Source organism: Callospermophilus lateralis, chromosome 1 (genome assembly GCF_048772815.1).
Source record: "Callospermophilus lateralis isolate mCalLat2 chromosome 1, mCalLat2.hap1, whole genome shotgun sequence".
In the NCBI taxonomy this organism is placed as follows: domain Eukaryota; kingdom Metazoa; phylum Chordata; class Mammalia; order Rodentia; family Sciuridae; genus Callospermophilus; species Callospermophilus lateralis.
This window is the reverse complement of record NC_135305.1, coordinates 208,755,740-208,781,707: the sequence shown is the minus strand read 5'-3', so window position 1 is coordinate 208,781,707 and position 25,968 is coordinate 208,755,740. Positions and strand designations below refer to the sequence as shown.

The 25,968-nt window shown below is 45.6% G+C and overlaps 1 protein-coding gene across 1 annotated transcript in view; it reads left to right on the top strand.

Moving 5' to 3' along the window:
* The first annotated feature begins 20,906 nt into the window (after positions 1 to 20,906).
* Gatad2a (GATA zinc finger domain containing 2A) overlaps positions 20,907 to 25,968 on the top strand; it is a 110,926-nt gene continuing 105,864 nt past the window's right edge. Inside the window, exon 1 of the mRNA XM_076845189.2 lies at positions 20,907 to 21,238. The gene's annotated coding sequence lies outside the window, so the exon portion shown is untranslated. The remainder of the gene's footprint in view (positions 21,239 to 25,968) is intronic.

The window sequence follows — 25,968 nt, the reverse complement described above, 5'->3', positions numbered from 1 at the left end:
TGAGTTGTTCCCCACTTGTGGTGACTGTGAATAGTGCTGCTACAAACGTGCCCATACCTGGTTTTATTCGAATGTGTTGGGGGGGGGTTAAATTTTTAGTACCAGAGATTGAACCCAGGGGCACTTAATCACTGAGCCACATCACCAACCCTTTTTAATATTTTATTTGGAGGCAGGGTTTCACTAAGTTGCTGAGGCTGGCTTTGAACTTGCAATCCTCCTGCCTCAGCCTCCCCAGTTTGCCCATTTCTTTCATTTGTGGGGGGCTTGTTTGTGTGTGTGTGTGTGTGTGTGTGTGTGTGTGTTTTGTTTTTGTTTTGCTTTATGAATGCTAGGCAGACACTCATGATTGGCCACACCCCAGCCAACCCAGGTTTTTAATGTGCACAAATGGAATCAAGCGCACACTTTACACCCATACAGTCATATGCAATGTGGTGGCTCAGCCTCTGATCTCAGCTACATAGGAGGCAGAGGCAGGAAGATCTCAAGTTCAGCTTCAGCAATTTAGAGAAACCATGTCTTGAAATTTAAAAAATAAAAATAAAAAGGATTGGGGATGTAGCTCAGTGGAAAAGTGCTTCTGGGTTTGATCCCCAGTGCTGCAGGAAAAAAAAAAAAAAAAAGCCAGGGAGCTGGAGATGTAGCTCCATGGCAGACAGCTTGTTTAGCACATATGAAGCCCTGGGTTCCATCCCCAGCACCACACACACAAATATCTGTTGCTCTCATCAATGTGTCATGTGCTGAGGGGAGTATCCACCATGCTTTGCTTGTTATGCCCATGATGGACATATAGGGTGCCTTTAAGCCACAGGCTTAAAGAATGTGCTAAGGTGCTGGGTGCAGTGGCCCATGTCTGTAATCCCAGCCACTCAGGAGGCTGAGACAGGAGGATCACAAGTTCAAAGCCAGCTTCAGCAAAAGGGAGGTGCTAAGCAACTCAGTGAGACCCTGTCTTTAAATAAAATACAAAATAGGGCTGGGGATGTGACTCAGTGGTCAAGTGCCCTGAGTTCAATATCCCTGGTACCCAAAAAAAGAAAAAGTGCCAAAGTGAACTGAACAGGGCTTTCTCCCCAGGGGGGCTCATCTGAGGATTTCTTCAGGACATGATGGTGGGACAAAACTGCTGACCACTAAATATGCCACTGGGTTCACCAACATCCTGCCTGGGAGGGTTCACTGCATGGCACCCCCACCAGAGGTGCCTGGGCTCCTCCTGCCTCTTAGGACCAATTCAGCATAAAGCAGCGATTTTTCACCCAAGGTGGACTCTGCTCATCCCTTGTTGCAGCTTGAATGTTCCAGACAGACAGACAAGGCTTTGTCCATGAGCACCTCATCCTTCACAAGCCCTGCGAAGAAAACCAGAGTACAATGTGGCAAACTGAAAGGACACAAAACATTCAATTCATAGTGCATCACCATTCGAGACAGACAACCTCTCAGAACCTATTGCCAGTTAGTGGTGATGTCCAAGACATTCTGAGTCTGAAGCAATGGCTGAGGTGGAAAAGACTGGGTGGGAAGAGATGTATGTGGAGACGGACATGCTGGGAAGGTCCCGAGGACAGGAGAGGGGTCCATCAAAGGCAGTATATGCAAGAGAATAGCAAGCAAGAAGGTGTCAGCCAGGAAGGAGACCCACATAGGCAAGAGACAGGTACTACAGCCCAGGTGGGCAGAGCCTTCAAGGTTTGAGCAGATGCTGTAGGATTTCTTCCCAGCACCTAGGTTGAAGAGGTAGGACCTCATCTGAGGAACCAGAGGATCCCCAATAAAAGAAGCACGGCCATCATCATCATTGAGTTTTTGAGAACCCTGAGAGAAAGAGCAGTTGGTCAGGATAAACAGGGAGAATGAAGAGAAGCTATGGTTCTGTAGGACACATTTAGTGAGCAAGAGGAATGCTACTAAGGTTTAGATATGAGGCATCCTCCAAAAGCTCATGAAAATATGTAATGTTTAGAGGGGAAATTATTAAATTATGAGAGTTGTAACCTAATTAGAGGATTAGATTCATCTCAATTTATTCATTTGATGGATTAAATTGAAGGGATTAGTGTAGTAGAGAAATTAGGTCTCTGGGGTCATGCCCTTAGGGTTACATCTTGTCCCCCTGGCTCTTCCTCCTCTCTCTCTCTCTCTCTCTCTCTCTCTCTCTCTCTCTCTCTCTCTCTCTCTCTCTCCTGGTCACCATGAGCTGAGCTACTGTTTTCCACCTCACCCATCCTCCATGATGCTCTGCCTTACCTTGGGCCCAGAGCAATGAAATCAGCTGACCGTAAACCGAGACCTCTGAAACCATGAGTCAAAATAAACTTTTCTTCTACTAGGTTGCTCTCCTTGGGCATTTTAGTCATAGAGATGAAAAAGCTCACTAACATAAATATCCAAGAGGTAGCCACAGGAGGGGGACAGTAGTGGGCCTCATACTGGCCAGGGTCAACTGGCCTGTAAAGCAATTAATTGTTAGTCAAATTTGACACTTGTTGGGCTGGGGATGTTGCTCAAGGGGTAGCGCGCTTGCCTGGCATGCATGCGGCCCGGGTTCAATCCTCAGCACCACGTACAAAGAAAGATGTTGTGTCCGCCAAAAACTAAATAAATAAATAAATAAATATTTTTTTAAAAAAAATTTGACACTTGCATATCCCAGTCCTCACACATTCTGTCACTCTATGCATTCCTGGCTGTCTTCATGTCCTATCACTAAGTCCAAGTCCCCATGTCCCCGCTGGAGTCATCCAACCTCCTCCCTGATTTTGGCTGCCCGTGTCCAGCATCTCAGGTTCCTGAGCATTCCTCACTCAGCCCCACCCGACTTCTGATGACTTTGATAAAGCTCACCCCAGCCATGGCACCTGAAATCATCCCAAAACCGCCTGGCTCAGGACTGATGAATGGTGGGCAGGTTCACTGGGCAGCCCAGGTTGCTGAGTGCATGTTACAACTCTAGAAGGATCCGGCAGAGGGCGTGGTGGACACTCACCCATGATGTCTTCAGTGCTCTGCATCACTACACCAGGTGCCCCTCAGAAATGCTAATAAGACCCTGCCGTTGTGCACCAAGAACTGAATAAAATGCTGAGTGGAGTAGCGCTCTGCTCTACGGTAGGTACATGCCTGTAATCCCAGTGACTTGGGAGGTGCAGGCAGGAAGATTACAATTTCAAAGCCAGTCTGGGCAGTTCACTGAGCCCCTGTCTCAAAAAAACAAAAAAAAAAAAACTGAAGATGGAGCTCAGGGGTAGAGGATTTGCCTAGCATGCATGAGGCCCTGGGTTTCATCCCCAGCACTGCAAAAAAATAAAATGTTGAGCTGAACCACCAATTCACAGCCTTTGTTAAGGTTGGTGGGGGAAAAATCTTCCCAATGTGTACAGGCTCCTCTCCCTTGGCCTCACTGAATGCTTTGGGTTTACATTTCCCTACAAAGAACTCCACGTAGGATCTGCTCAGAGCTGGATGCAGGAGGTCACAGTGCTACTGGGATCAGAGAACAGCGAGGGTGCCCACCCCACTTGGGAATGAGAAATGGAGGTAGGGTGGATGGGCCAGAGAGCAGGTACCTGAAGTTTGCTGAGGTCACGCAATCTCTCCACCCCACCAGTGAAGGGTCTCCAGAGAAGGGGAGTCGTCTAGGATTGTTTACAAGTTGTTTTTGTTTTGCTTACTGAATGGAATCCAGGGCCTCCAAGGCTAGGCAAATACTCTACCACCGAGAGCTATACCCCCAGCCCTTGCTCACAATTTTTAAAATTTATTTCATTCCAAATTTGGGCTCACACAGTAAGATTTCAGGGCAATTGGTTGGGAAAGGAAAAGAAAAGATGAATTTCCATGTAAATTTTATTTTCTTTGTACTTTGATAGTTTTGATACTTTTTTCAAGGATAGCAAAAGGGACTTTTACAGAGACGCTTTTATGAAAAATACAATACTTCCAATGTGTTAGCGCTGCTACAAAATGTGTCATTTTTCAATCACAAGATTCTCACACTAAATGAGGAGTTTGTGTTCCGGGCGTGGTGGTGCATGCTTGCAATCTCAGTGATTCAGGAGGCTGAGGCAGAAGGATCAAAAATCACCTCAGCAATTTAGTGAGGTCCTAAGCAGTTTAGTAAGACTCTGTTTTGTTTTGTTTTTTTAAAAAAAAGGTGGGGGGTGGCTAGGGGTATAGCTCATTGGGAAAGTGCACTTGAATTCAATCATCAGTACCAAAAAATAAAAATTAATAAATGAGGACTTTATGGAAGACAGGTTAGCAGTACCCATGGTCCCCATCTCCATCATGTGTGCTAAAAAGCTCCCTGAAGCCAGCTACAGTGTTTAATTGTAGCTGTTTCCTGGTCACCATGAGCTGAGCTGCTTTGTAATCCCAGCTACTGGGGAGACTGAAGAAGGAGGACTTGCAAGTTGGAGGACAGCCTGGTCAACCTAATGAGGCTTAGCCTCAAAATAAAATGTGAAAAGGACTGGGGATAAAACTCAGAGGTAGGGGCTGGGGATGTGGCTCAAGTGGTAGTGCGCTTGCCTGGCATGCGTGCGGTCCAGGTTCGATCCTCAGCACCACAAACAAACAAACAAACAAACAAACAAAACAAAGATGTTGTGTCCGCCGAAAACTAAAAAATAAATATTAAAAAAAAATTCTCTCTCTCTTTGGGGCTGGGGATGTGGCTCAAGCGGTAGCGCACTCGCCTGGCATATGTGCGGCCCGGGTTCGATCCTCAGCACCACATACAGACAAAGATGTTGTGTCCGCCAAATACTAAAAAAATAAATATTAAAATTCTCTCTCTCTCAAAAAAAAAAAACAACAACAACAACAAAAAAAAAAAACCTCAGAGGTAGAACACTTGCCTAACAAGAGCAAGGTCCTGGGTTCCATTTCCAGAACTAATAATAATAATAATAATAATACTCCATGAAACACAGCTGTCTAGACATGGTCCACTTTATCAACATGTGTTTATTTTTTTAATTTTTTTTGTAGTTATAGATGGACAGAATGCCTTTATTTTATTTGTTTATTTTATATGGTGCTGAGGATTAAACCCAGGGCCTCACACATGCTAGGCAAGCGCTCTACCACTGAGCTCCAGAGCCCCAGTCCCAACCCCGTGTTTATTTTGAGTGTCTTCTGTCCACTTAAGTTTAGGCAGAGGGGAGTTCAGACTCCACCTGCAGTTAGGCACATTCTGTCCCCAGAGAGTCTGGGGGGCCCTGATGATGTCCTTCCTGCTCCTACAGGGTTCTGAACACGAACACTTCCCTAAAGGGTTAAACACAAACTGCTCAGAAGTCCTGTCCTGAACCGGAAGTGCGTTTCCCACTGTCTTCATCTGCATCTGCTGCTACTTTCGTCAGCAGCCCAGGGACCTGCTCCAACCTTGGCCACCAGGGGGCACGGTGGGCCCAAGAGCTGCAAGGGCAGCCCAAGCAGCGTCTCCACCAGGTAAGGCGATAGGAGTCCCCAGACTGACTAGGAAGGGTGGACTGAATGCTGCCAGACCATCTGGCCAGGCTCTGTCCTCATGTAAAGGGATGTGGGTGACGTTCCCCTCCCAGCCTTTAGGTTTCCCTCAAGGTTCTCCAGGTATCAGTGTGACTTCATTCCCTCAGTTACTCCCTAGACACTTACTGAGCACTTGTTGTACACTGGGAACACGGCAGGAACACATGGGACAAAGTCCCCAGGAGAGTGGACATTTGACCCTCAACAATGGGCCTCAAATGGGAGTGTTGTCTCATCTGTGAGAAGGGACTAGCACATAGTGGACTGGAACAACCAGAAGGTAGGTGGGAAATGTTATGACAGGACAGAGGGGGGGACCCCCCTACACAAGCCAGTCCGAGTTCGACAACATCCCATTAAGACTCAGACGTCTGAGGAATCTGTGTCCACTACTGTCTCAGCCAAGTGTCCAGAGTGGTCCTCTCCTGTCAGGCTACTCCAGAGGGGACACCAGGTGAGCATTTGGGCCTGCCAGTCCTTACTATGGTATTTATGGAGGGCAGAGACTGCCATCAGTCCACTAATACCTTGTACACAGCTAACATCTAGAGTCGTCCATGAGCACACCTGTGGGTAGGAAGATGGACAGATCCCCTTGACAAGGAAGGGATTGAATGTCCCCTCAGGCTAAAGCCACTGTCTTTGTTCTCCTACCATTTCCAGAACAGAACCCAGGGGTGGGGGTGGTGCATTGGGGCTGGGACACATGGTAGGCATGTGGGTCAGAGGGTGACAGTGCTAAGGTCAGTTCTTGACTTCTTTATATAATGTATAATCCAAAACCAGGTGCTAGGGAGCCAAGGCACCCAGGACACTGGACAGGGCTGTGGCCTGACTTATTCTTCACCAGGAACATGATCATCCAGGTGCTCAGGGTTGGGTCTCTAGTCTGAGTGCTCCTATGGCCATGTCTACTAGCCACCGTGCTAATTCCTAAGCGGCCCCCTCATACCAGGAAGAGAAATTTCATCTCCCCAGGAAGTTCTCTGTGCGTCTAGAACATTCTTCTCTGAAACATTCCTGGCACTGACAGAAGGAAATCCCCATTGGGCCTTACTCAGGTCCCTCATTCATAAAATTGATTTCTCTCTTGCCATGCAGTTCTCCTTGGACCCAAAGCCCAGGTAACAAGGGGAAACTTTTTTTTTTTTTTTTTTTTTTTTGGTACTACAGATTGAACTCAGGGGCACTCAACCACTGAGCCACATCCCCAGCCCTATTTTGTATTTTATTTAGAGACAGGGTCTCACTGAGTTGCTTAGGGACCCACCATTGTTGAAACTGGCTTTGAACTTGTGATCCTCCTGTCTCAGCTTCCTGAGCCCCTGGGATTACAGGCATGTGCCACCACACCCAGCTGATATTTTTTTTAAAGAATTATCCATCAAGTCTTGGGTGTGTCCCAGATAGCCATTTGTCACACCTGGGTTTGCCTAGGCTGTGGGAACACCCACATGCATTGTCTGCAGAGTTTAGGGACAGAATGGGCTTTGCATCCCAACAGATACCACAACATCTATGTGACCCTGTGACGGGATTCATGGCCCACAGTAGGGTCACATCACTTCTTGCTAGAATATTCTGACCTCTATGGTTTATCTTAGTTCTTCACAACCAGTGAGGACCATGAGTGTGAACACGCTCCCATTCCTTCCCTCAAAAAGGGACACCTGGGGCTGGGGATGTGGCTCAAGCGGTAGCGCGCTCGCCTAGCCTGCGTGCCGCCCGGGTTCGATCCTCAGCACCACATACAAACAATGATGTTGTGTCCGCCGAAAACTAATGAATAAATAAATAAATAAATATTAAAATATGTATTTTTTTAAAAAAAAAGGGACACCTGATCTTAACTCCTATTTCTGGCCTTTCAAGGAACCAAGCATCCCGCTCCATGTCCTCATGCAACATGATAAGCATCTGTGATGGATGGAAAAGGAATTTAGATCTCACAAGAGTTGTAGGCACCTATCATCAGTTCAAGATAACAACTTTTTACTTTTTCAGTCCTGGGGATGGAAACCAGGCTTCTACCAAACACTGTATCATAAAGCCACACCCCAGATCTAAGGGGGACTTTTTTTCCCCCCAGAGGTATTGAGGATCCAATTCAAAGTGTGTATGCTAGTGCCCTACCACCGAGGTGCATCCCCAGCCTTCTAGAATTTTTATTTATTTTTGAACCCAGGGCATTTTATTACTGAGCTACATCCCAGTCCTTTTCATATTTTATTTTGAGACATGGTCTCACTAAGATGCTCAGAGATTTGCCAAGTTGGCAAGGCTGGCCCTGAACTTGCAAGCCTCCTGCTTCAGCCTACTGAGTTGTTGGGATTATGGGTATGCACCACCATGTCCAGCCCCAAAGAATTTTATTTTATTTTTTTTGGTGGTGCTGGGGATTGAACCCAGGGCTTTATGCATGAGAGGCAAGCACTCTACCAACTGAGCTGTATCCCCAGCCCCTCCAGCATGTTCATCCATTTCTCTCAAGCCACAAAAGACTCTAAGCTTCACGTTGACCAGTTCCTTAAAAGGCACCAAACCATGCATTCTTTCCTTCTTTTCCTTATTTTTTTTAATATTTATTTTTTAGTTGTAGGTGGACACAATATCTTTATTTATTTTTATGTGGTGCTGAGGATCGAACCCAGTGCCTCACACGTGCTAGGCATGCACTCTACCGCTGAGCCACAACCCCAGCCCCTTCTTCTTCTTCTTCATTTTTAATATATTTTTAGTTGTAGTTGGACACAATACCTTTATTTTATTTATTTACTTTTTTATGTGGTGCTGAGGATTGAACCCAGCGCCTAGCACGTACTAGGTGAGTGCTCTACCACTGAGCCCCTGCCCCAGCCCCAAACCATGCATTATTAAGAGGATTATTCAAACCCAGACCTACTTCAGAACATGGAAGATACTGTGACACTCTGGAATGTATTTATACTAAAAGTATTTATGATTCATTTGACATTCAAATCTAACTGGGCTCTTTGCCTGGTGATGGACCCCTGTAATCCCAGGGACTAAGGAAACTGAGGCAGGAGGATCAAAAGTTAGAAGCCAGCTTCAGCAACTTAGTAAGACCCTGTTTCAAAATGTAAAGAAAAAAAAAAAAAAGGCTGGGGTTGTGGCTCAGAGGTAGAGCACTTGCCTAGCATGTGTGAGGCATTGGGTTTGATTTTCAGCACCACATATAAATAAGTAAAATAAAGGTCCTTTGACAACTTAAAAAAATATTTTAAAAAATAAACTGGGTATGGTGGTACACACCTGTAATCCCAACAACTTGAGAGCTAAAGCAGGAGGGTCCCAAGTTCAAGGCCAGCCTCAGTAACTTAGCAACAGCCTAAGTTAAGTGAGACCTGTCTCAAAATAATAAATGAAAAGGTCTGATGATATTGCTCAGGGTTAAGTGCCACCAAGTTCAATCTCCATTCCCCCCACCTAAAATTAATTCATTAAAAAATAAAACATAAATAAGTGGTATAGAGCTGCTGGGTTCAATCCCCAATACCAACAAACAAAACAAAAACCCAAATGTAATTGTGCATCTCATTTTTTCATTTGCTAAACCTACATACTCTAGATATTTAATGAAATCTTTTTTTTTTTTTTTTAATAGTACTGGGGATGGAACCCAGAGGCTACCTTTGAGCTACATTCCTAGCCCTTTTAATTTTCTTTTACATTTTTATTTTGAGACAAAGCCTTGCCAAATTGCCTAGGCTGACCTGGAATCTGCAATCCTCCCTCAGCCTGGGAGTAGCTGGGATTACAGGCATATGTTACTACGTGTAGCTATTTTTGGTTTTTAGTTTGTTTTTTTGAGACTCATATGTTCACTGAGTTGCCCACTTAGTTGCCTGGGCTCAAGTGATCTATTGCCTCAGCCTTTCTAATAGCTGGGTCAATGACATCTTTGGATAAAGGAATGGAGGAATGAAATAAGAGAGCTGGAAAATTACTGAGACCAAACAAAAAAATTTAGGCTGGGAATGTGGCTTAGCTTAGCAAGTGCAAGGCCCTGGGTTCTATCCCCAGCATGATACACACACACACACACACACACACACACACACACACACACACACACCAAACAAGGAATTTTATGATGGGAATCACAGCTCACAGTGCTTTCTTCTTACTTAAACACTCCCAGACCTGTATGGGCCTCTCTCTAGCTCAAGTTGATCCTGCCTGAGGACTGTGACACAGGCTGATCCCTTCCCACTGGAAGGCTAATTGCCAAGCTGATTCCTCTTTAAAATTCAGATCTTTCCTCAAATATACCTGTTCCTGAGCTCCAGCCCCCTGCCCCAGTCAGACATCTCCCTAGTCATTGTGTCCTATACTATATTAGTCTGTTTTTGCATTACTATAACAAAATACCTGAAGTTGGGGAACTTTATAAGAAAAAAAAATTTATTGTGGCCTACATTCTGGAGATCCAAGGTTGAAGTCTTATATTTGTTGATGGCTTTCTCTCTTTTCTTTCCCCCCATCCCTCTCCCCACCCCCAACTTTCTTTCAAATCAAACCTAGAGTCTCACATATATGTTAGGCAAAAACTCTACCACTGAATTACACCCCTAGCCCATACTTAAATTTTTACTTTTCTATAGAGTTTTGCTAAATTGCCCAGAATGGCCTTGAATTTTCAATCCTCTGCCCCAGCCTCCCACCTTGCCTGGCTATTGATGGCCCTGCTGGCAAAGTCCTGAGGTGGCCCAGGGCATCACATGTAGAAAGACAAGAGTATGTGAGTATGTATATGTCCTAGTTTCTATGCCTTTATTTTCTTTTTTTAAATGGTGCTGGAAATTAAACCCAGAGCCTCACACCTAACAGTCTTCAATCATGAGAGTTCACCCCTGATGGCCTTATGTTATTCTTATCACATCTCAAAGTTCTCATCTCCAAACAATCATAGTCTGATTAAGTTTCCATTTTCTTCATATCTTACAGTGGGGGCTAAGTTTCAACACATGAACCCTTGGGGGACATTTTAGTCACATCCAAATGATAGCACATACTCATTATTTTATCTTTCCTTCCCCTCTCCCTACCTCCCCCATCTTTTCTGTCTCATTGTTTGGTTTGTTTGGTAGTGCGGATTGAACCCAGGGACACTTTACTATTGAGCTACATCCCCATTTCATTTTGAGACAGGGTCTTATTAAATTGCTGTGGTTGACCTTGAACTTGAGATCCTCCTGCCTCAGCCTCCTGAGTTGCTGGGATGACAGGAGTGCATCACAGTGTGCAGCACTTTTTTCTTTTTTTTTTTTTTTTTTCTTTTTTTGTGGTGCTGGGGATTGAACCCATGCTGACTGGATGGTTTTGTGCATGCAAGGCAAGCACTCTAGCAACTGAGCTGTATCCCCAGCTCATTTTTATCCCCAGCTCCACGCAGCCCATTTTTAAATTTTTTTAAATTTTATTTTGAGACAGGGTCTTGGTAAGTTGTCTAGGTTGGCCTTAAGCTTATGATAAAATAGAATCTCCCTAAAAGGGACATGAAGAGATGTAAAGTGTTGGTGGCTGCCTGGGGTGTATGAGGACTGGAGACCTGAGGGTCTGGGTAAGAGAAAGACATCTTTTCCTTTGTCCTTTTGCCCTCTGTTCTATCCCACAGTGCCTGGCCTAGTTAGAGCTTGTTAAATATTTGTGGAATAACTAACCCCACTAATACACCAATGAATGAGTGAACTCTTGAAAAGTTACTCATCCAAAAGAAGAAAATAAGGGTTGGGGGTGTGTCTCAGTGGTAGCAGGCCCTGGGTTTGATTCCTGACACTGCACCAAAACCAAAACCAAAACAAAATAAGAGGGGCTGGGGATGTGGCTCAAGCGGTGGCGCGCTCGCCTGGCATGCATGCAGCCCGGGTTCGATCCTCAGCACCACATACAGACAAAGATGTTGTGTCTGCCAAATACTGAAAAATAAATATTAAAAATTCTCTCTCTCCCTCTTTCTCTCTCTCTCACTCTTTCTTTAAAAAAAAAAAAATAAGAACCATCAATTACTCTCTTTCCTTCCAGACCACCTGGCTGGCTACCCTACAACCTGCCCAGTGCTAACCAGCCCCTCTAGGAGGGTGTAGGGGTCGGGTAATCCATGCTGACTGGATGGGTTTTTGTAAGTTTGAAGGAAAGTCTCTCCCAGTTTTCTTGTCTGTGTTTTTAGGAACAATCCCTGAGAAAATTCTCATAAAGAAGACCAGAGCCCTGGTTAGCAGAGGGTGTGTCAGAGGCCATGCAGCAGGAAGGACAGCCTGGACCTGTCTCGTCCAAAGCCAAAGGCAGAGAGTCCTGATGGCTGCTTCTCAGAGCCTGGCCTGGAAGTCTCAACATGGAAGCTGGGAAGTCTGGCACTGATGAGGAAATGTCCCTCACTGAGGCACACATGTGATTCACAGGACACGGCTTATGAATATCCAGAGCTCCATGGGGACTTCCAAATTCTACTCAAGAGACAGGTGCACAAATCCTGGATCCCTTCACTGCCTGTTGACATTTTTTAGCAACCTCAAAAGGGCTGCAAATCTCTGTAGCCTTCGAGATTCAGGAAAGCATGTTGTCTAAGAGACCAACTTGGCTTTCCTGTGTTAGCTTGCTCAAGCCACGCCCTCTCTGGGCTCTGTACTGTGAGGTGTCAAAGATAGAGTGACTGATTCATTTCTTTTTTTCTTCTGTAGTGCTAGTATGGATCCCAGGGCTTCATACACGCTAGGCAAGTGCCCTACTTCTGAGACACACTCCCAGCCCTAAGGGACCCTCATTCCTCAGACTGCTCCCAACCTCATCCCAGGATCAAGTGAGCAGCTGTGCCCGTGCCACTGGATTTCAGGTTTTTTTTTTTTTTGTTGTTGTTGTTGTTTTCTTTTTGCATTGCTGGGATGGAAACCAGGGTCTCTCTCATGTTAAACATATGTTCTACCACTAAGTCACAAACCTAGCCCAAATTTCTGATTTTTTTCTTTCCTTCCTTCCTTCCTTCCTTCCTTCCTTCTTCCCTCCCTCCATTCCCCCTCCCTCCCTCCCTTCCTTCCTTCTTTTCTTTTTGGTACTGGGGATTGAATTCAGGGGTACTCAACCACTGAGCCTCATCTGCAGACCTATTTTATATTTTAATGAGAGCCAGGGCCTCACTGAGTTGCTTAGCACCTCGCCATTGCTGAGACTGGCTTTGAACCTGTGATTCTCCTGTCTCAGCCCTGCCCACTCCCCCCAGCCGCTGGGATTACAGGCATGGGCCACCGCGCCTTCCTCAAAATTCTGATTTCTTAACTTCCTCTTGGTTCTGACATTCTCCATCATAGGACTTCCTCTATGAATGGGGGTCCTAGAGGAAATAAGCAGGTATTCAGAAAATGTAAAGATTCTAAGCACTTATTGTTTAAATGTGATTTATAGTGTATATATTAAGTGTTTATGTATATTTACTATGTGTTTATTGAAGAATGTAATTCTGGTGGGCATGGTGACACACACCTTTAACCCCAGGGACTCCAAAGGCTAAGGCAGGAGGATGGGCAACTTACTCCAGAGTAAGTTGTTGAAGGACAGCCTGGGCAATTTAGCAAGATCTTGTCTTAAAAAAAAAAAAAAAAAAAAAAAAAAAAAATTAGTCAGGCACATGCCTGTAATCCCAGCAGATCAGGAGTCTTAAGACAGGAGGATTGCAAGTTCAAAGCCAGCCTCAGCAAAAGTGAGATGCTAAGAAACTCAGTGAGACCCTGTCTCTAAAGAAAATACAAAATAGAGCTGGGGGGATGTGACTCAGTGGTTGAGTGCCCCTGAGTTCAATCCCTGGTATCAAAATTAAATTTAAATAAATAAATAAATAAATAATTGTCTCTGTGGTGCAATGCAGAGTGCATTGGGCTTCCTGATGAGGCCATTCAAAAAATTATAATAATAAAATAACAAAGGTGAGAGTGTAGCTTGGTGGTGAAATGCCCCTGGGTTCAATCCCTAGTGCTTAAAAAAGAAAGGAAGAAGGAAGAACTAAGCCTAACCACTTCGTGTGCTGTATTAGTATAAAGCACACACAAAAAAGAATATTATAAACAAAAAATATTAGTCACCAACATATTCTCAGCCCCCCACAGGAAGTGGAAAACTCAATCAGACCTGGAGATTTTTTCCTTTCTTTCTTTCTTTTTTTGTTTCCTGGTACTAGGGATTGAATCCAGGGCCTCACTGATGCCAGGCAAGTGCTCTACAACTGAGCTACATCCCCAGCTACATCCAGATCTAATTTGACACAGCCAAGATTATGGGGAAGGTGTAAGCAAGTGCAAAGATCTCTGGATTTCAGAACCAGGTTCTGGTTTTATTCTGAGACCCTGGCCAAAAATCAAAAGCCCTGAGCCTCAAGGGTCTCCTCTTTAGAATGGGACTACATCCCTTTACCTCATGCAACAGATGACAGAAGTAAACGGAGAAAGGAAGGCAGAAGCTGGTCTAGTCAAAGGAACATGGGGAGCTATTTTCAAAACACAAAACATGAACCATGACCTACTAAAGGTGGGTTCCTTGGGACTTTTTCTTTCTTTCTTTTTTTTTTTTTTAATTTTAGTTGTTGATGGACCTTTATATTATTTATTTATATGCAATGCTCAGAATCAAACCCAGGGCTTCACACACACCAGGCAAGCACTCTACCACTGAGCCACAACCCTAGCCCTCCTTGGGATTTTAATGTGTGTACTTAGAAAAAAAAGAAAACAGGGGCTGGGGATGTGGCTCAAGCGATAGTGCGCTCACCTGGCATGCGTGCAGCCCAGGTTCGATCCTCAGCACCACATACAAAGATGTTGTGTCCGCTGAAAACTAAAAAATAAATATTAAAAAAAAAAAAAAGAAAACAGAGAAATATAGAGTGTGTGCTTAGTATGTATAAGGCCCTGGGTTTAATATCCAGGACCAAAAAAAAAAGAAAGAAAAAGAAATGAAAATGTAAACAGATCAGATGGCCAAGGGAGCTTGCATAGGGATGGGTTGGAGTATAACTCAGTGGTAGAGTGTGGGCTTAGAAAGCACAGGGCCCTAGTTAGATTCCCAACACCAGGGGAAAAAAAATACTTTTTTTGTTGTTGTTTTCTAATTTTTAATTTTTTCCTTTGTCACTGGGGATTGATCCTAGGGGTGCTTTACCACTGAGCTACACCCACAGGCTTTTCAATTTTTATTTTGAGACAGAGTCTCACAAAGTTGCTGAGGCTGGCTTCCAATCTGCAATCCTCTTGCCTCAATCTCCCCAGTCACTAGGATTACAGGCCTGCACTACTGAGCCTGGCTCTAACACTGGTGGCACTGGTTTGCTTCCTCCTTTCTGCACATAAAGGGGAAAGATGAATTCCCCCCACCCCTGCCCCCAGGTACCAGGGATTAAATACAGGGGCGCTTAACCCCTGAGCCACATCCCCAGCCCTTTTTTTTTTGGTAGTGGTGCTGGGGATTGAACCTAGGGCCTTTTACATGTGAGGCAAGCACTCTACCAACTGAGCTATATCCCCACCCCAGCCTGTTGTTTTTTTAACTTTAAATTTTGAGACAGGGTCTCACTTAATTGCTTAGGGCCTTGGTAAATTGCTGAGGCTGGCTTTAAATTTGAGATCCTCCTGCCTCAGCCTCTCTAGCTGCTGGGATTATAGGCATATGCCACTGCACTTGATAGATAATGCTTTTAATTAGTGATTAAGGCTTATCACTAATCCCACTTAATTATGTCAATCAGAACCAGGTAGGATTTTCTTCTAGGTTTTCAACCTACAGATCCAAAAATCTTTACTGAAAGATCTCCTGAACTCCATCTGGACTCAATTCCAGATTTTCTAGCCAACCAACATCAATAAAATTACACTCAGTTCTCCACCCCTGGGTAATGTAGGTGCCACCTGACTTTCCCTGGGGAAGCAGCAGGATTACTTCGGTCCATACATTGGTTTGGTTGTGTCTGTTTCTCTGGGGAGAATAGAAGGTGACTTCTCACTATTCTATCCCAGTTCCAACAGACCTACCAAAAAATAAAGATTTTCATACATTAGGAACTTACATATGTGAACCTCAAAATGTTTGGCAAATTCAAATGGATTATGCTGTCCAAGAATCTTAGGAGGGGCTGGGGATGTGGCTCAAGCAGTAGCGCGCTCGCCTGGCATGTGTGCGGCACGGGTTCGATCCTCAGCACCACATACAAAACAAAGATGTTGTGTCCACCGAAAACTAAAAAAAAAAAATAAATATTAAAATTCTCTCTCTCTCTCCCTCTCTCACTCTCTCTTTAAAAAAAAAAAAAAAGAATCTTAGGAAGCATGATAGAGGGGCACTTTGCTGTGTCTGTGGACTGTTCCTGTTGATGAGGGACACTGGAGAACTTTAAATTCTTTCTTAGTACCCTTCCCATTGGTCTTAAGCAGTTGTCATTCTTCATTGCCAATGGGTACTACTTTCTTGGTCCAAGGATGTCTTGAAGGAGATCAATAAGAAGTCTTGCAAGCTGGCACCCACCCGGCCTTCATTTTTTTTTTTTTTTTTTTAACCACTGAGGCGCCACCTCCCTTACTGTCTGTGGAGTGGCCTGGCTCAGTTCCCATTTCCCTATTTGGATGTGAATGTCACTTAGCCAGTTTGCCCACATGATTTCCCAGACCCAGGAAGGGACACGCCTTGGTGCAAAGATGCAATCGCTGCTACCACCATGGAAAGGAAAGCACGTCCTTGGTATAGTCTTGTGCCTCTCCCCACATCCCCCGCCACCCCCCCCACCCCCCCCACCCCCCCCACCCCCCCCACCCCCCCCACCCCTTAGGTCAGAAGCAGTGGCTATGTCATCCATTTTTTTAAAATATTCTTTTTTTTTTTTAGTTGTTGATAGAACTTTATTTTTATTTATATGTGGTGTTGAGACTCGAACCCAGTGCCTCAAGCATGCTAGGCAAGCGCTCCACCACTAAGCTACAACCCCAGCCCTGTCATCCATTTTTCTGTGGCATTTCATTCTCTCTGACAAAATTCCTTTAGCTTTGGGTTGATGATTTTCCAGCCAAATGGGTTTTTTGTGTGTGTTTGAGCTGGAAATTGAACCCAGGGCCTCACAGGTGTTAAGCATGTACTTTACAACTAAGTAACACACTAGCCGAGATTGCTTGTGCTTACAATTTCAGGCTACATGGATATCCCTACATCTAACTACTATCTCTACTTTGGGGATTGTTTTTTTCCAGAAAACCAAAGAAACTCTGTGCATTCTTGAGATAAAAAGGTGAGATTTAATAACAGGTCCTGACATTTCCAGGGGTCAGTCACCAAACTGCGTGGGGTGTATCCCTGAAATAACCTCACTGTATTTGCAAGCTCCCACTGACAAAGTGATTGTGGATGGACTTGACCCTACCAGGGTCCCCACTTGCCCTTTGTTCTGGAGTCTGGGGACTCTATTAAATATTAAAACTGTACCCAGAATCTACATTCAAAGAAACACTTTCTAAAGTTGTTCTGAGAGAAAGAAGAAGCTCAGGGAACTTTAACATTTTTCTTTATTTTTTTGTTTCTTATTTTGGGCAGTGCCAGGAATGAAACCCAGGATCATGAGCATGCTAGGCAAGCGTTGTACCATTGAGCTACATCCCCATCTCAAGGCTCAGGGCATTTTAGGTTCTCGTCATTCTTCTTCTTCTTCTTCTTTTTTTTTATATTTATTTTTTAGTTGTAGTTGAACACAATACCTTTATTTTATTATTTTTATGTGGTGTGTGCACATGCTAGGCAAGCACTCTATTGCTGAGCCACAACCCCAGCCCTCGTTCTTTTTTCTTTTTGGAGGGGAGATTGAACCTAAGGCTTGGTGTATGTTGGACAAACATCACTTAACTACAGCCTCAGCCCTTGTAAAATTTTATTTTGAGACAGGGTCTCCCAGGCTAGGTTGTCCTTGAACTTGGGATCCTTTTGCTTCCCCTTCTGAGTAGTAGCTGGGATTTTAGGCATGCAGCACCATGTTTAACTGAATTACATATATATATATATATATATATATATATATATATATATATATATCATAGTTGGGCACAATAACTTTATTTTATTTATTTATTTTTATTTATTTTATAAAAAATAAATTTCCCTTCAGGAAACTGAAGGGACCAACAGGGGTCAGATTCAGGAAGGGCCACATATTTGTCTGTTGGGAAAGAGTGGAGGACTGCACAAGGAAAGCCTTGCACATGCTAGGCAAGCACTCTACCACTGAGCCACAACCTCAGCCCCTGAATTTTAGATTCTTAATATGGCTTTAGTCTGCATAAAGATTAAAGGACACAGGACCAGCCTTCCCCACACCTTTTCTGTACATAGGCTAAGTTTGAGATTTAGACAATGCAAGCTTAGGATTCATTCATAAAATAGCAGTAGGATATGAACAGTCACGACTGTCCTCTGTATCTCTAGGTTTCTTATGTATAAAATGATGGGGATGGACAACAGGCTGCTCTTTGATCCCAGTTTGGTTCAACAACTATAAAGAAGTTAAGTGCAAAGCACTGAGGGATTACTTAAATGAACAAGGCTGGTTTCCTATACTAGAAAGGCTTCCTATTAGTGCCTGGAATAAAATGAAAAGTTTCTGAGCCCTACTGTGTAGCATGCACAGTGCAAATCACTTTCAGCTCACAATCCTCAGCAACCTTTTGAGACTAGTGTTCTCTCATATGATGAGGAAAATAACTGGTCTTTCAGGGAGTGGCAGGCATGGGTTCGACCCCAGCTCTGCCAGCCACCAAAGTCCAAGTGTTTATCGTCCACTCTGCCTGCCTCAGATACTTGCAGAATGTGGTAAGTGCTACAAGTAGAGGTGCCAACAAGGTGCTCTGGGAACATGTTGTCTTCATGTTTACAATGGCTTCTTTCCCTAGCCAGGACTCTTGTCAGCCTTGGCAGTTGGGACTGAGCTCACTCAGGGTGTCAGTCCCCACAGGACTCCCTGCCAACCACACATCATTGTGACTCTCTGAATGTATTCTTTACTTTTCTTCCAGGAATGTCAGCCCACTTGTAACAATAACAATCATCCTTTCAACACGGTCACACTGCTTCATCGTTTACAAAGCAATTTCACATCCATTATCTCATTTAATCACTTCCTCCTCTACATTCCTACAGCATTTTCTTTGTATATCTTTAGTATAACATTCTGTCTTCTGTAACAGGCCCATTTCCCTTTATTGGATTCATCTTAGCTCACAAGTCCCATCATATAATTCAAGTATCTTTGCACCTTGCACACTTCTATGAACAAAGTAGGGGTGATAAAAATTCACCATACTGCATCCTCACAGTGTTGGGGGGTCTGTCTCAGTGCTGCTTCCTTCATTACTTTGATTCAGTGCACATTTGGTTGCCTAAAGAGGGCAAAGGTGAGGGACTCTGTGGCTCAGTGGTAGAATGCTTGCCTAGCATGTGTGAGGCACTGGGTTCAATTCTCAGCACTGCATATAAATAAAGAAAATAATAAAAGTCCATTGGTAACTAAAAAATATTTTTAAAAACAGGGCAAACATGAGCCCTTTGGGGGGAAATGAGGTAAGAATTGTAAAACTGGAGGAAGATGGGTGAAGGCTTCTGACCCTTCATAGACCACAGTATATGCTACAGCACAAATGCTATTTGCAGTTTGGGGTGAGAGATTAATTTTACATGGGGTTGGTTGGGAAGCAGGAATGCTTGCAAGGGCCCTTCCCAGCAGAAGGAAACTGAAGGGAACAACATGGGTCAGATTCAGGAAGGGCCACATATTTGTCTCTTGGGAAAGAGTTGGAGGGCTGCACAGGAGAAAAAAAAAGAAAGCAAAAAAGCAAAAAAAAAAAAAAAAAAAAAAAAAAAAAAAAAGTGCCTGACTAGTGACTCAGGCCTGTAATCCCAGTTACTGGGAAAGCTCAGACAGGAGGATCACAAGTTCAAGGCTAGCCTGGGCAACTTTGAGACCAGGGGAAGAGTGCTTGCCTAGCATGCCTGAGGCCCTGGGTACCATCCCCCTCAAAAAACACCCTCTCAAACAAAACAAAACAAAACCGGGGAAGGGCTATTTGGGCAGCTTTTCCAAAAAGGAGGAATAACTCCCCATAATATTCTAGGGGAGAGGAATCAGACGGTGGCAGTTCTCAGGAAAAAGAGCTCCCTTCCCACAACACTCAAAAAAAGTGCAAGGAGTACAACTCCCTGGCATTTCTTTAATAAAGACTGGAGGGGGCACCAATTTCCTACAGTCCTTTTCTGGGGAAAGGCAAGGGTGCTTGAAGCTTAAATTTTTTCCTCTGAGGGGTGGGTGGCAAACACTTTATCTTCAGAGATGATGGCTGGAGTGGGCCCGCAGCATCACCCACTTTTCTTCAGCGGTGGGACAGAGCAGTGGCCTCCAACAGTGCTCAAAGGGGCAGAGGTGGCTCCCCAGACGTCGTCGGGAAAAGCAGTGGGCCTCAAATTCCCTTAATTAGGAGGGCGGGAATCCTGAGCCCCCAGGTTTCAGAAACGAGAGTCGGAGTCCTAAATCTACAAAGTCATCCTTAGCCTGGAAACTCTACAGAAAAGCGAGCAGAGCAAGAATCCCCAAAACTCTTTTAGCAAAGGACCAGGGGAGAGATTTCTGATGATTCTCCTCGGAACGGGGGCCAGGGAAAAGAACCCCACGATTCTCCTCAGAACGAGGCCAAAGGCAAGAATCTCCAACATTCTCCTCAGAACAAGGTCGAAGCCGCAACTCCAGAGAGAAAAGAGCGCAGGGGCAAAGAAGCCCCGCAGGGCCAAGGCCCAGCCACGACTCGCCCAGAGACTCCTCAGAGGCGCCTCCCGCGGCCCCGCCCGCTGCCCGGCGCAACCGCCCCACGCCCGCCCGGCCCTGGCCGCCTCCGGTGCATTGTGGGTGGGGCGCCCCTGCTGAGCACTGCGGGGAACCCCCTGCCCAGCCAGTTGCCGGCCGCCGTGCGGCCCAGGCAAACCACCCTCCGGGGTCCAAGCGAGCCGGCCACGAATTGACGCGTCCCCCAGGCCCCACCCCTCATGGCATTCCCGCCCCGAAGTTGAAGTCCTGCCTTCGAAGGACCCTGAGTGGCCCGGTAGCCCGCTCCACTCTCCCATTGGCAGTTTTTCTGTCAGTCATTATGTCCCACCCACTAGGGCCCGCCCCAGCCACCGGCGCGATCCCGAGGGCCAGCCGGCCCACGCGCTCATTGGTCACAGCGTGCTGTCCGTCGTGAGACTGGCCACACCCTCCGTGGGGTGCGGATCCTAGGAGCTCCGGCCAGACCTCATTGGCCTGCGGCGCCGCCACTCGGCTAGACGCGCCTCAACCCGGAAGTGTGAGAGGCGAAATCTGCCTAGCAACCGGGGAAGCCGGGCTGTGAAGCGGGCAATTTCAGTGTGAGACCGAGCGGCGAGACCGAGCGGCGGCTCCGAGCGCGGCGCGGCAGCTCCTCCCGCCCGGGGTCAGCGCCCCGGCGCGCGCACGCGCACCCCGCTGCCCAAACGCGCCCCGCGCCGCCCGCGCAGTCGGTCGGTCGGTCGTCGGTCGTCCTGTCGTTGCCGTCGCCGCCGTAGGCGCCACCTGAGGGAGCCGCAGCCGTGGGACGTGACTGGACCCGACTCGACCAGCGCGCTGCCCGTGGCCGTCCGGGGCTCCAGCCGCCCTCGACAGGGACGTCGAGCAACTTCGGTGAGTGCGGGGCTGGCGCCGCTGGTGGGGGTCCGTGGCTTCCGGTGCCCGGCGTTCCTCTGGGGCTTCCGCTTCTCCCGGCACCACATTGGCCGAGTGGACCCGGTTCTCTGAGGGTCCCCCGCCTTTCTGAGGTGTATCCCATTCTCCTGGGGACTCCTGCGTCTCTAGGGGACCCCTACCTTTCTTTAGGACCCATGTCTCTGAGGGAAACAGCATCTTTTCTAAAGTCCCGTCCACTTTTCTGAGGGTCCACCTTCCCTCAGGACCCCGGTCTGTTTGAGGACCCCCTTCTCCACGCCTCTGAGGGGAGCCCCATCTGAGGGACACTCCACCTTTTTGAGGGACTGCTTGGTTCTCTGAAGGGCCTCCACCCCCTTTTCTGAGGGTCTCTGGCCTCTCTGAGACCCTCTCCCCACTTCTTTAAGGAGACCCTTGCTATTATGGGAAGACATTGTCTGAGGGGCTCAGAAAGTAAAGGGGTCCCTAGGTATCCCCTGCTTCCATGATGGGGGCCTCCTTTTCTAAGGAGACGTTCCTTCTCTCTGAGGGGACCCTCCTTCTTTGGGGATGCCCACCTCTCTAAGGACATCACCCTGCCTCTATAGGGAACCCCCCACATTCTCTGAGGAGGTCCCTGCTTCTCTGAGCTATTGTTCCACTTTTTTGATGAGTCCCCTTCGTCCCCTACCTTTCTGAGATACTTTCCCTGCTTTTCTGGCCCCACTTCTTTGAGCAACTTTCTCCTCCCAAGTTTCCTCAGCTAATCTGGACTGTTCCTGCTTTCTGCAGACTCCTTTCTGAAGGTGTTCCCCAGAAAGGAGTTATCACCAATTTGATGAAACCCTTATGTTTTTTGATGAGTTCCTTCACTTCCTGGTGTGTGTGGGGTACTATGAGATGTCCATACTTCTGACTGGATCCTTATTTCTCTGAGGTATACCCCCAACTTTCAAAGTATTTCTCTTTCTTTTGAGCCGTCTACTAATCTGTGCATAGCTGCAATTTTCTGAGGTATTCTAAAGATTCTTCCCCTCATATGAGATGTCCCACTCCTATGGGTCCTGCCCATCTCCGAAATATGCCTCCACTTTTCCAAGATACTCTATTCTTTTTTTTTTTTTTTGTTAAATTCACTTTTTAGTTGTAGGTGGACACAGTATATTTTATTTTTATGTGGTACTGAGGATGGAACCCAGTGCCTCATATGCGCTAGGTGAGTGCTCTACCGCTGAGCCACAACCCCAGCCCCTCCAAGATACTTTATTCTTGCTGGGAGACACTGTGAATCATTTCATTTCTCTGAGAGGTTCCCTTGCATTTGAAGGGTTCCATTCTCACTTGCCTAAAGGTATCCCCCCTTTCTTGAGCCTTATTTCCTGATTCTCTAAGGAGAAACTCTCCCTTCATTTATCCTTGGAGTCCCCAACTTCAAGGTTCCCCTATTTCTATTTGTGGCACCATTTCTTTATTGTGGAGGGAGAGACCAGAAATGTCCCTCCACCTCCTTTTCATTCTTTCTTCTAGGCAGGGGGTTTTCTCTGGACTTTTATCTCACCTTTCATTGGCCTGGAGGATTTTGTGACTAGAGGGGAAGTTGGAAGACTTAGAGGCAAAAAACAAAAAACACCCCTTTGTTTTCTCTTGTCCTTCTTAAGACCTGCAAGACTTGGGAGTTGGGGATTGTTGCTAGATGACCACCTTGGTTACTTCATTTTCTAGCCCTGGGGCTACCACAGACCAGTGTAAGGCCAGTCTGGAGGCCAAAGGGACAGAGTGGAGACATTGTCTCTCCATTATCACATTGTCAAGCTGTGGAACCAACCTACTTCCTGTCCTGTCCCTCAGTACTCCCTTTGCATAGTGTAACTCACCTTCCCCCACCCTCCCGCCCCCTACAAAAAAAGGAGAAGAAAATTCTCCTTTGGGTCTTTCTGCTGCATTCTCTCCCTGAGCCTTCTGATTTACCCCTTGATCAATAAAAGATCTGTTGTGCCCCTGCTTTGAAAGGCAGGGCAAGAGGCAGGAAATGGGTCACATTAGATCCAGAAAGAGTGAAAGAGAGGCAGGGGACAGAATTTGACTACATTGCCATAAGTTTTAGGTAACTTCAGCCTGGCCCAAAGGAAGTTTTTACGTGGCTATTGCAAATGTCTATGTATTTTTTTAATGGCCCACCCTGGATTCCAGGTTCACTCCAGTAGCTAATTTTATCTGCTTCGCCAAATGCAGAGTTCTCAGGAGCCCAAGTAGATGAATGCTGGCATTGAGAGATTGTCCAAAGGACAGGAATGAACTCAGTTTGAAACCTGAGTAACTTGTAACTACTTCGTGTCCACATACAAGTCTCAAACTAAAAACATGGGGAGAGCTTGACTGAAGTGGAGTTCTGAAATATAGGCTGAACTCCAGTTTGGTTTAGCATGTCAACAGGTTCTTCCTTCTGACTTTGCTAGAACTGCAGTTCACTTTACAGTTTAACTTAAGGCCGTCTCTCTCCTGTTCTTTTCCATCTGGGTCTTATTTAATTTGAGTCCTTTGTGAAGACTCCTACCGAGGCTATAATTTGAGTTCTAAATCTGTCGGTGGACCATGTGGACACAAGTTTCAACTCGAGCTATTTTCTTCTGTGGAGAGGCGGTTGGAGAGTTTCCTGGGCCCTTTGCTCCTGGGATAGTCAAGTCCAGGCAGGATGCTGCTACAGACCTTTTACTCTTCTACTGCCTCTTCTTGGTCAGCTGTAGGCACTGCCCTGAGGTGAAGAGGAAAGATGGTGGGGACCTTGGGGCTTAGACTGTCCTGAGATGAGTGCAGAGATGTGAAATGAAAACCATAGGAGGGGCTGGGTTTGTGGCTCAGTGGTAGAGTGCTTGACTAGCATGTTTGAGGCACTGGGTTTGATTCTCAGCAGCGCATATAAATAAATAAAACAAAGGTCCATTGACAACTGAAAACAAAAACAAAACAAACAGGACTGTGGGATAGAGTGATAAAAAGGGAACCTGGTGTCTTTGAAGTCAGAAGGACTGCCTTAGTCTGTTTGTTTGTTTGTGTGTTTGTTTTTTTGTTACTGTAATGAAATACCTGAGATAGGCTACATCGTAAAGAAAAGAGGTTTATTTTGGCTCATTTTGGAGGTGCAAAGGCTCATATCTTGTGATAGTTTTCTTCTGGTAGAGTCCCAAGATGGTACAGAGCATGATGTGTCAAGAAACGGGATCATTCCATGCATATGTGTTTGTGGCTTCTCTCTCTCTCTCTCTCTCTCTCTCTCTCTCTCTCTCTCTCTGTTTTTTTTTAAAGTCCCCAGGAGTTAATCATGGGGACTCCACTCTAATTACTTTTCAAAGGTCCTAGGTCTAAACATCATAGTTGGATTAAATTCCCATCCTCTTAGTACATCACAATGGGGCTTAAATTTCAACATATCAAGCCTTGGGGGGATGCTCAAACCATATCCAAACCATAGCAAGGTAGTCCTTCTTTCTTGAGACTTCCCTCCTCATTATCTAAGGGAGAAAGTCTTTCCTCATTTATCCTTGGAGTCCCCAACTTTAGGGTTCTCCTGTTTCTGTTTGTAGCACCCACTTCTCTCTCCCTATTGTGAAGGGAAAGATTAGGTTCTGGTTGTGCCCTTCCTGGTTGTGTGGCTTTGGACAAGTTATGGCACAAAATCGTCACGTTTGTAAATATTTGAGGGAAAACATGCTATGAGTTGTGTGAGGGCACCTATTGCTGTGAGATGTTTCTTAGATGAATGAGTGAATCTGAAATAATGAACTGGAAGCACCTAGCACAGCTCCCCATATATGATTGACATGCAATAAGCATTGGTTATGTTGCACATGATATTAGGGTCCTGGTCTGGACTCCCAGACCAGGAAGTGATTGACATTCTGCCAAAGCTAAATGTCCCTGAAGAGAAAAAAGCTTGATTAATCTGTTGGAAAACCCACTGCCCCATGAGTCTCTTTGTAAAAGTTTTTCTGTGTTCATCTCACCAGATGTGAGATAAATTTGCTATGTGGGCTATTTGTATTTGCCTTGTCTTTGGCATCTCCCTCTGTCAAATGGGTGTAATTTGAGAGTTAAGGGCAAGTAGGGAGATGTATTACTCTAATTAGACCATAGGCAAAATAGAAGATTATAAGAACTGAAGAATTGTGGGAAGAAAAAAATAGGTGAACATAAACTTAAAGAATCTTATCCATATTTTGAGACTGCTTGATTGAGAGATATGCAGGAGTTACCTGGTGAGTGATCTGTTCTTACATTTTAGAACTTTGAAAGATGAACTGTTCTTTCATGGTAACAGATCAGATTTGGGAACAAAAGACTGGGAAAGCGGTGTACAAAGGCATTTGACGCCACACAATAATAGTACTTGGAGAGGGCCAGTGTATGGCTTAGTGCCCTCAAGAAGATCAGAATTCATTCCCTCACTCCTGGAACTAAGGTCTGTTAGAGCTGTAATGTTTGGGGAGTGAAGGCAATACTGGGGTTTGAGGGGAATGGCAGTGGATTGGGAACAAGGTGATCAGGACACTCTATCTATCCATCTATCTATCTATCTATCTATCTATCTATTTATTTTTAAGAGGGCTTTTGCTTAGCAATTAGTGAAAGCCCTAGAATCATGACAGGTGAATTGGGCCTAGCCTTCTTCACTTCTTAGTATGGGGACAGATGGAACTGTGACTCTGCCCCTGATGGATAAAACCTAGGGGAAA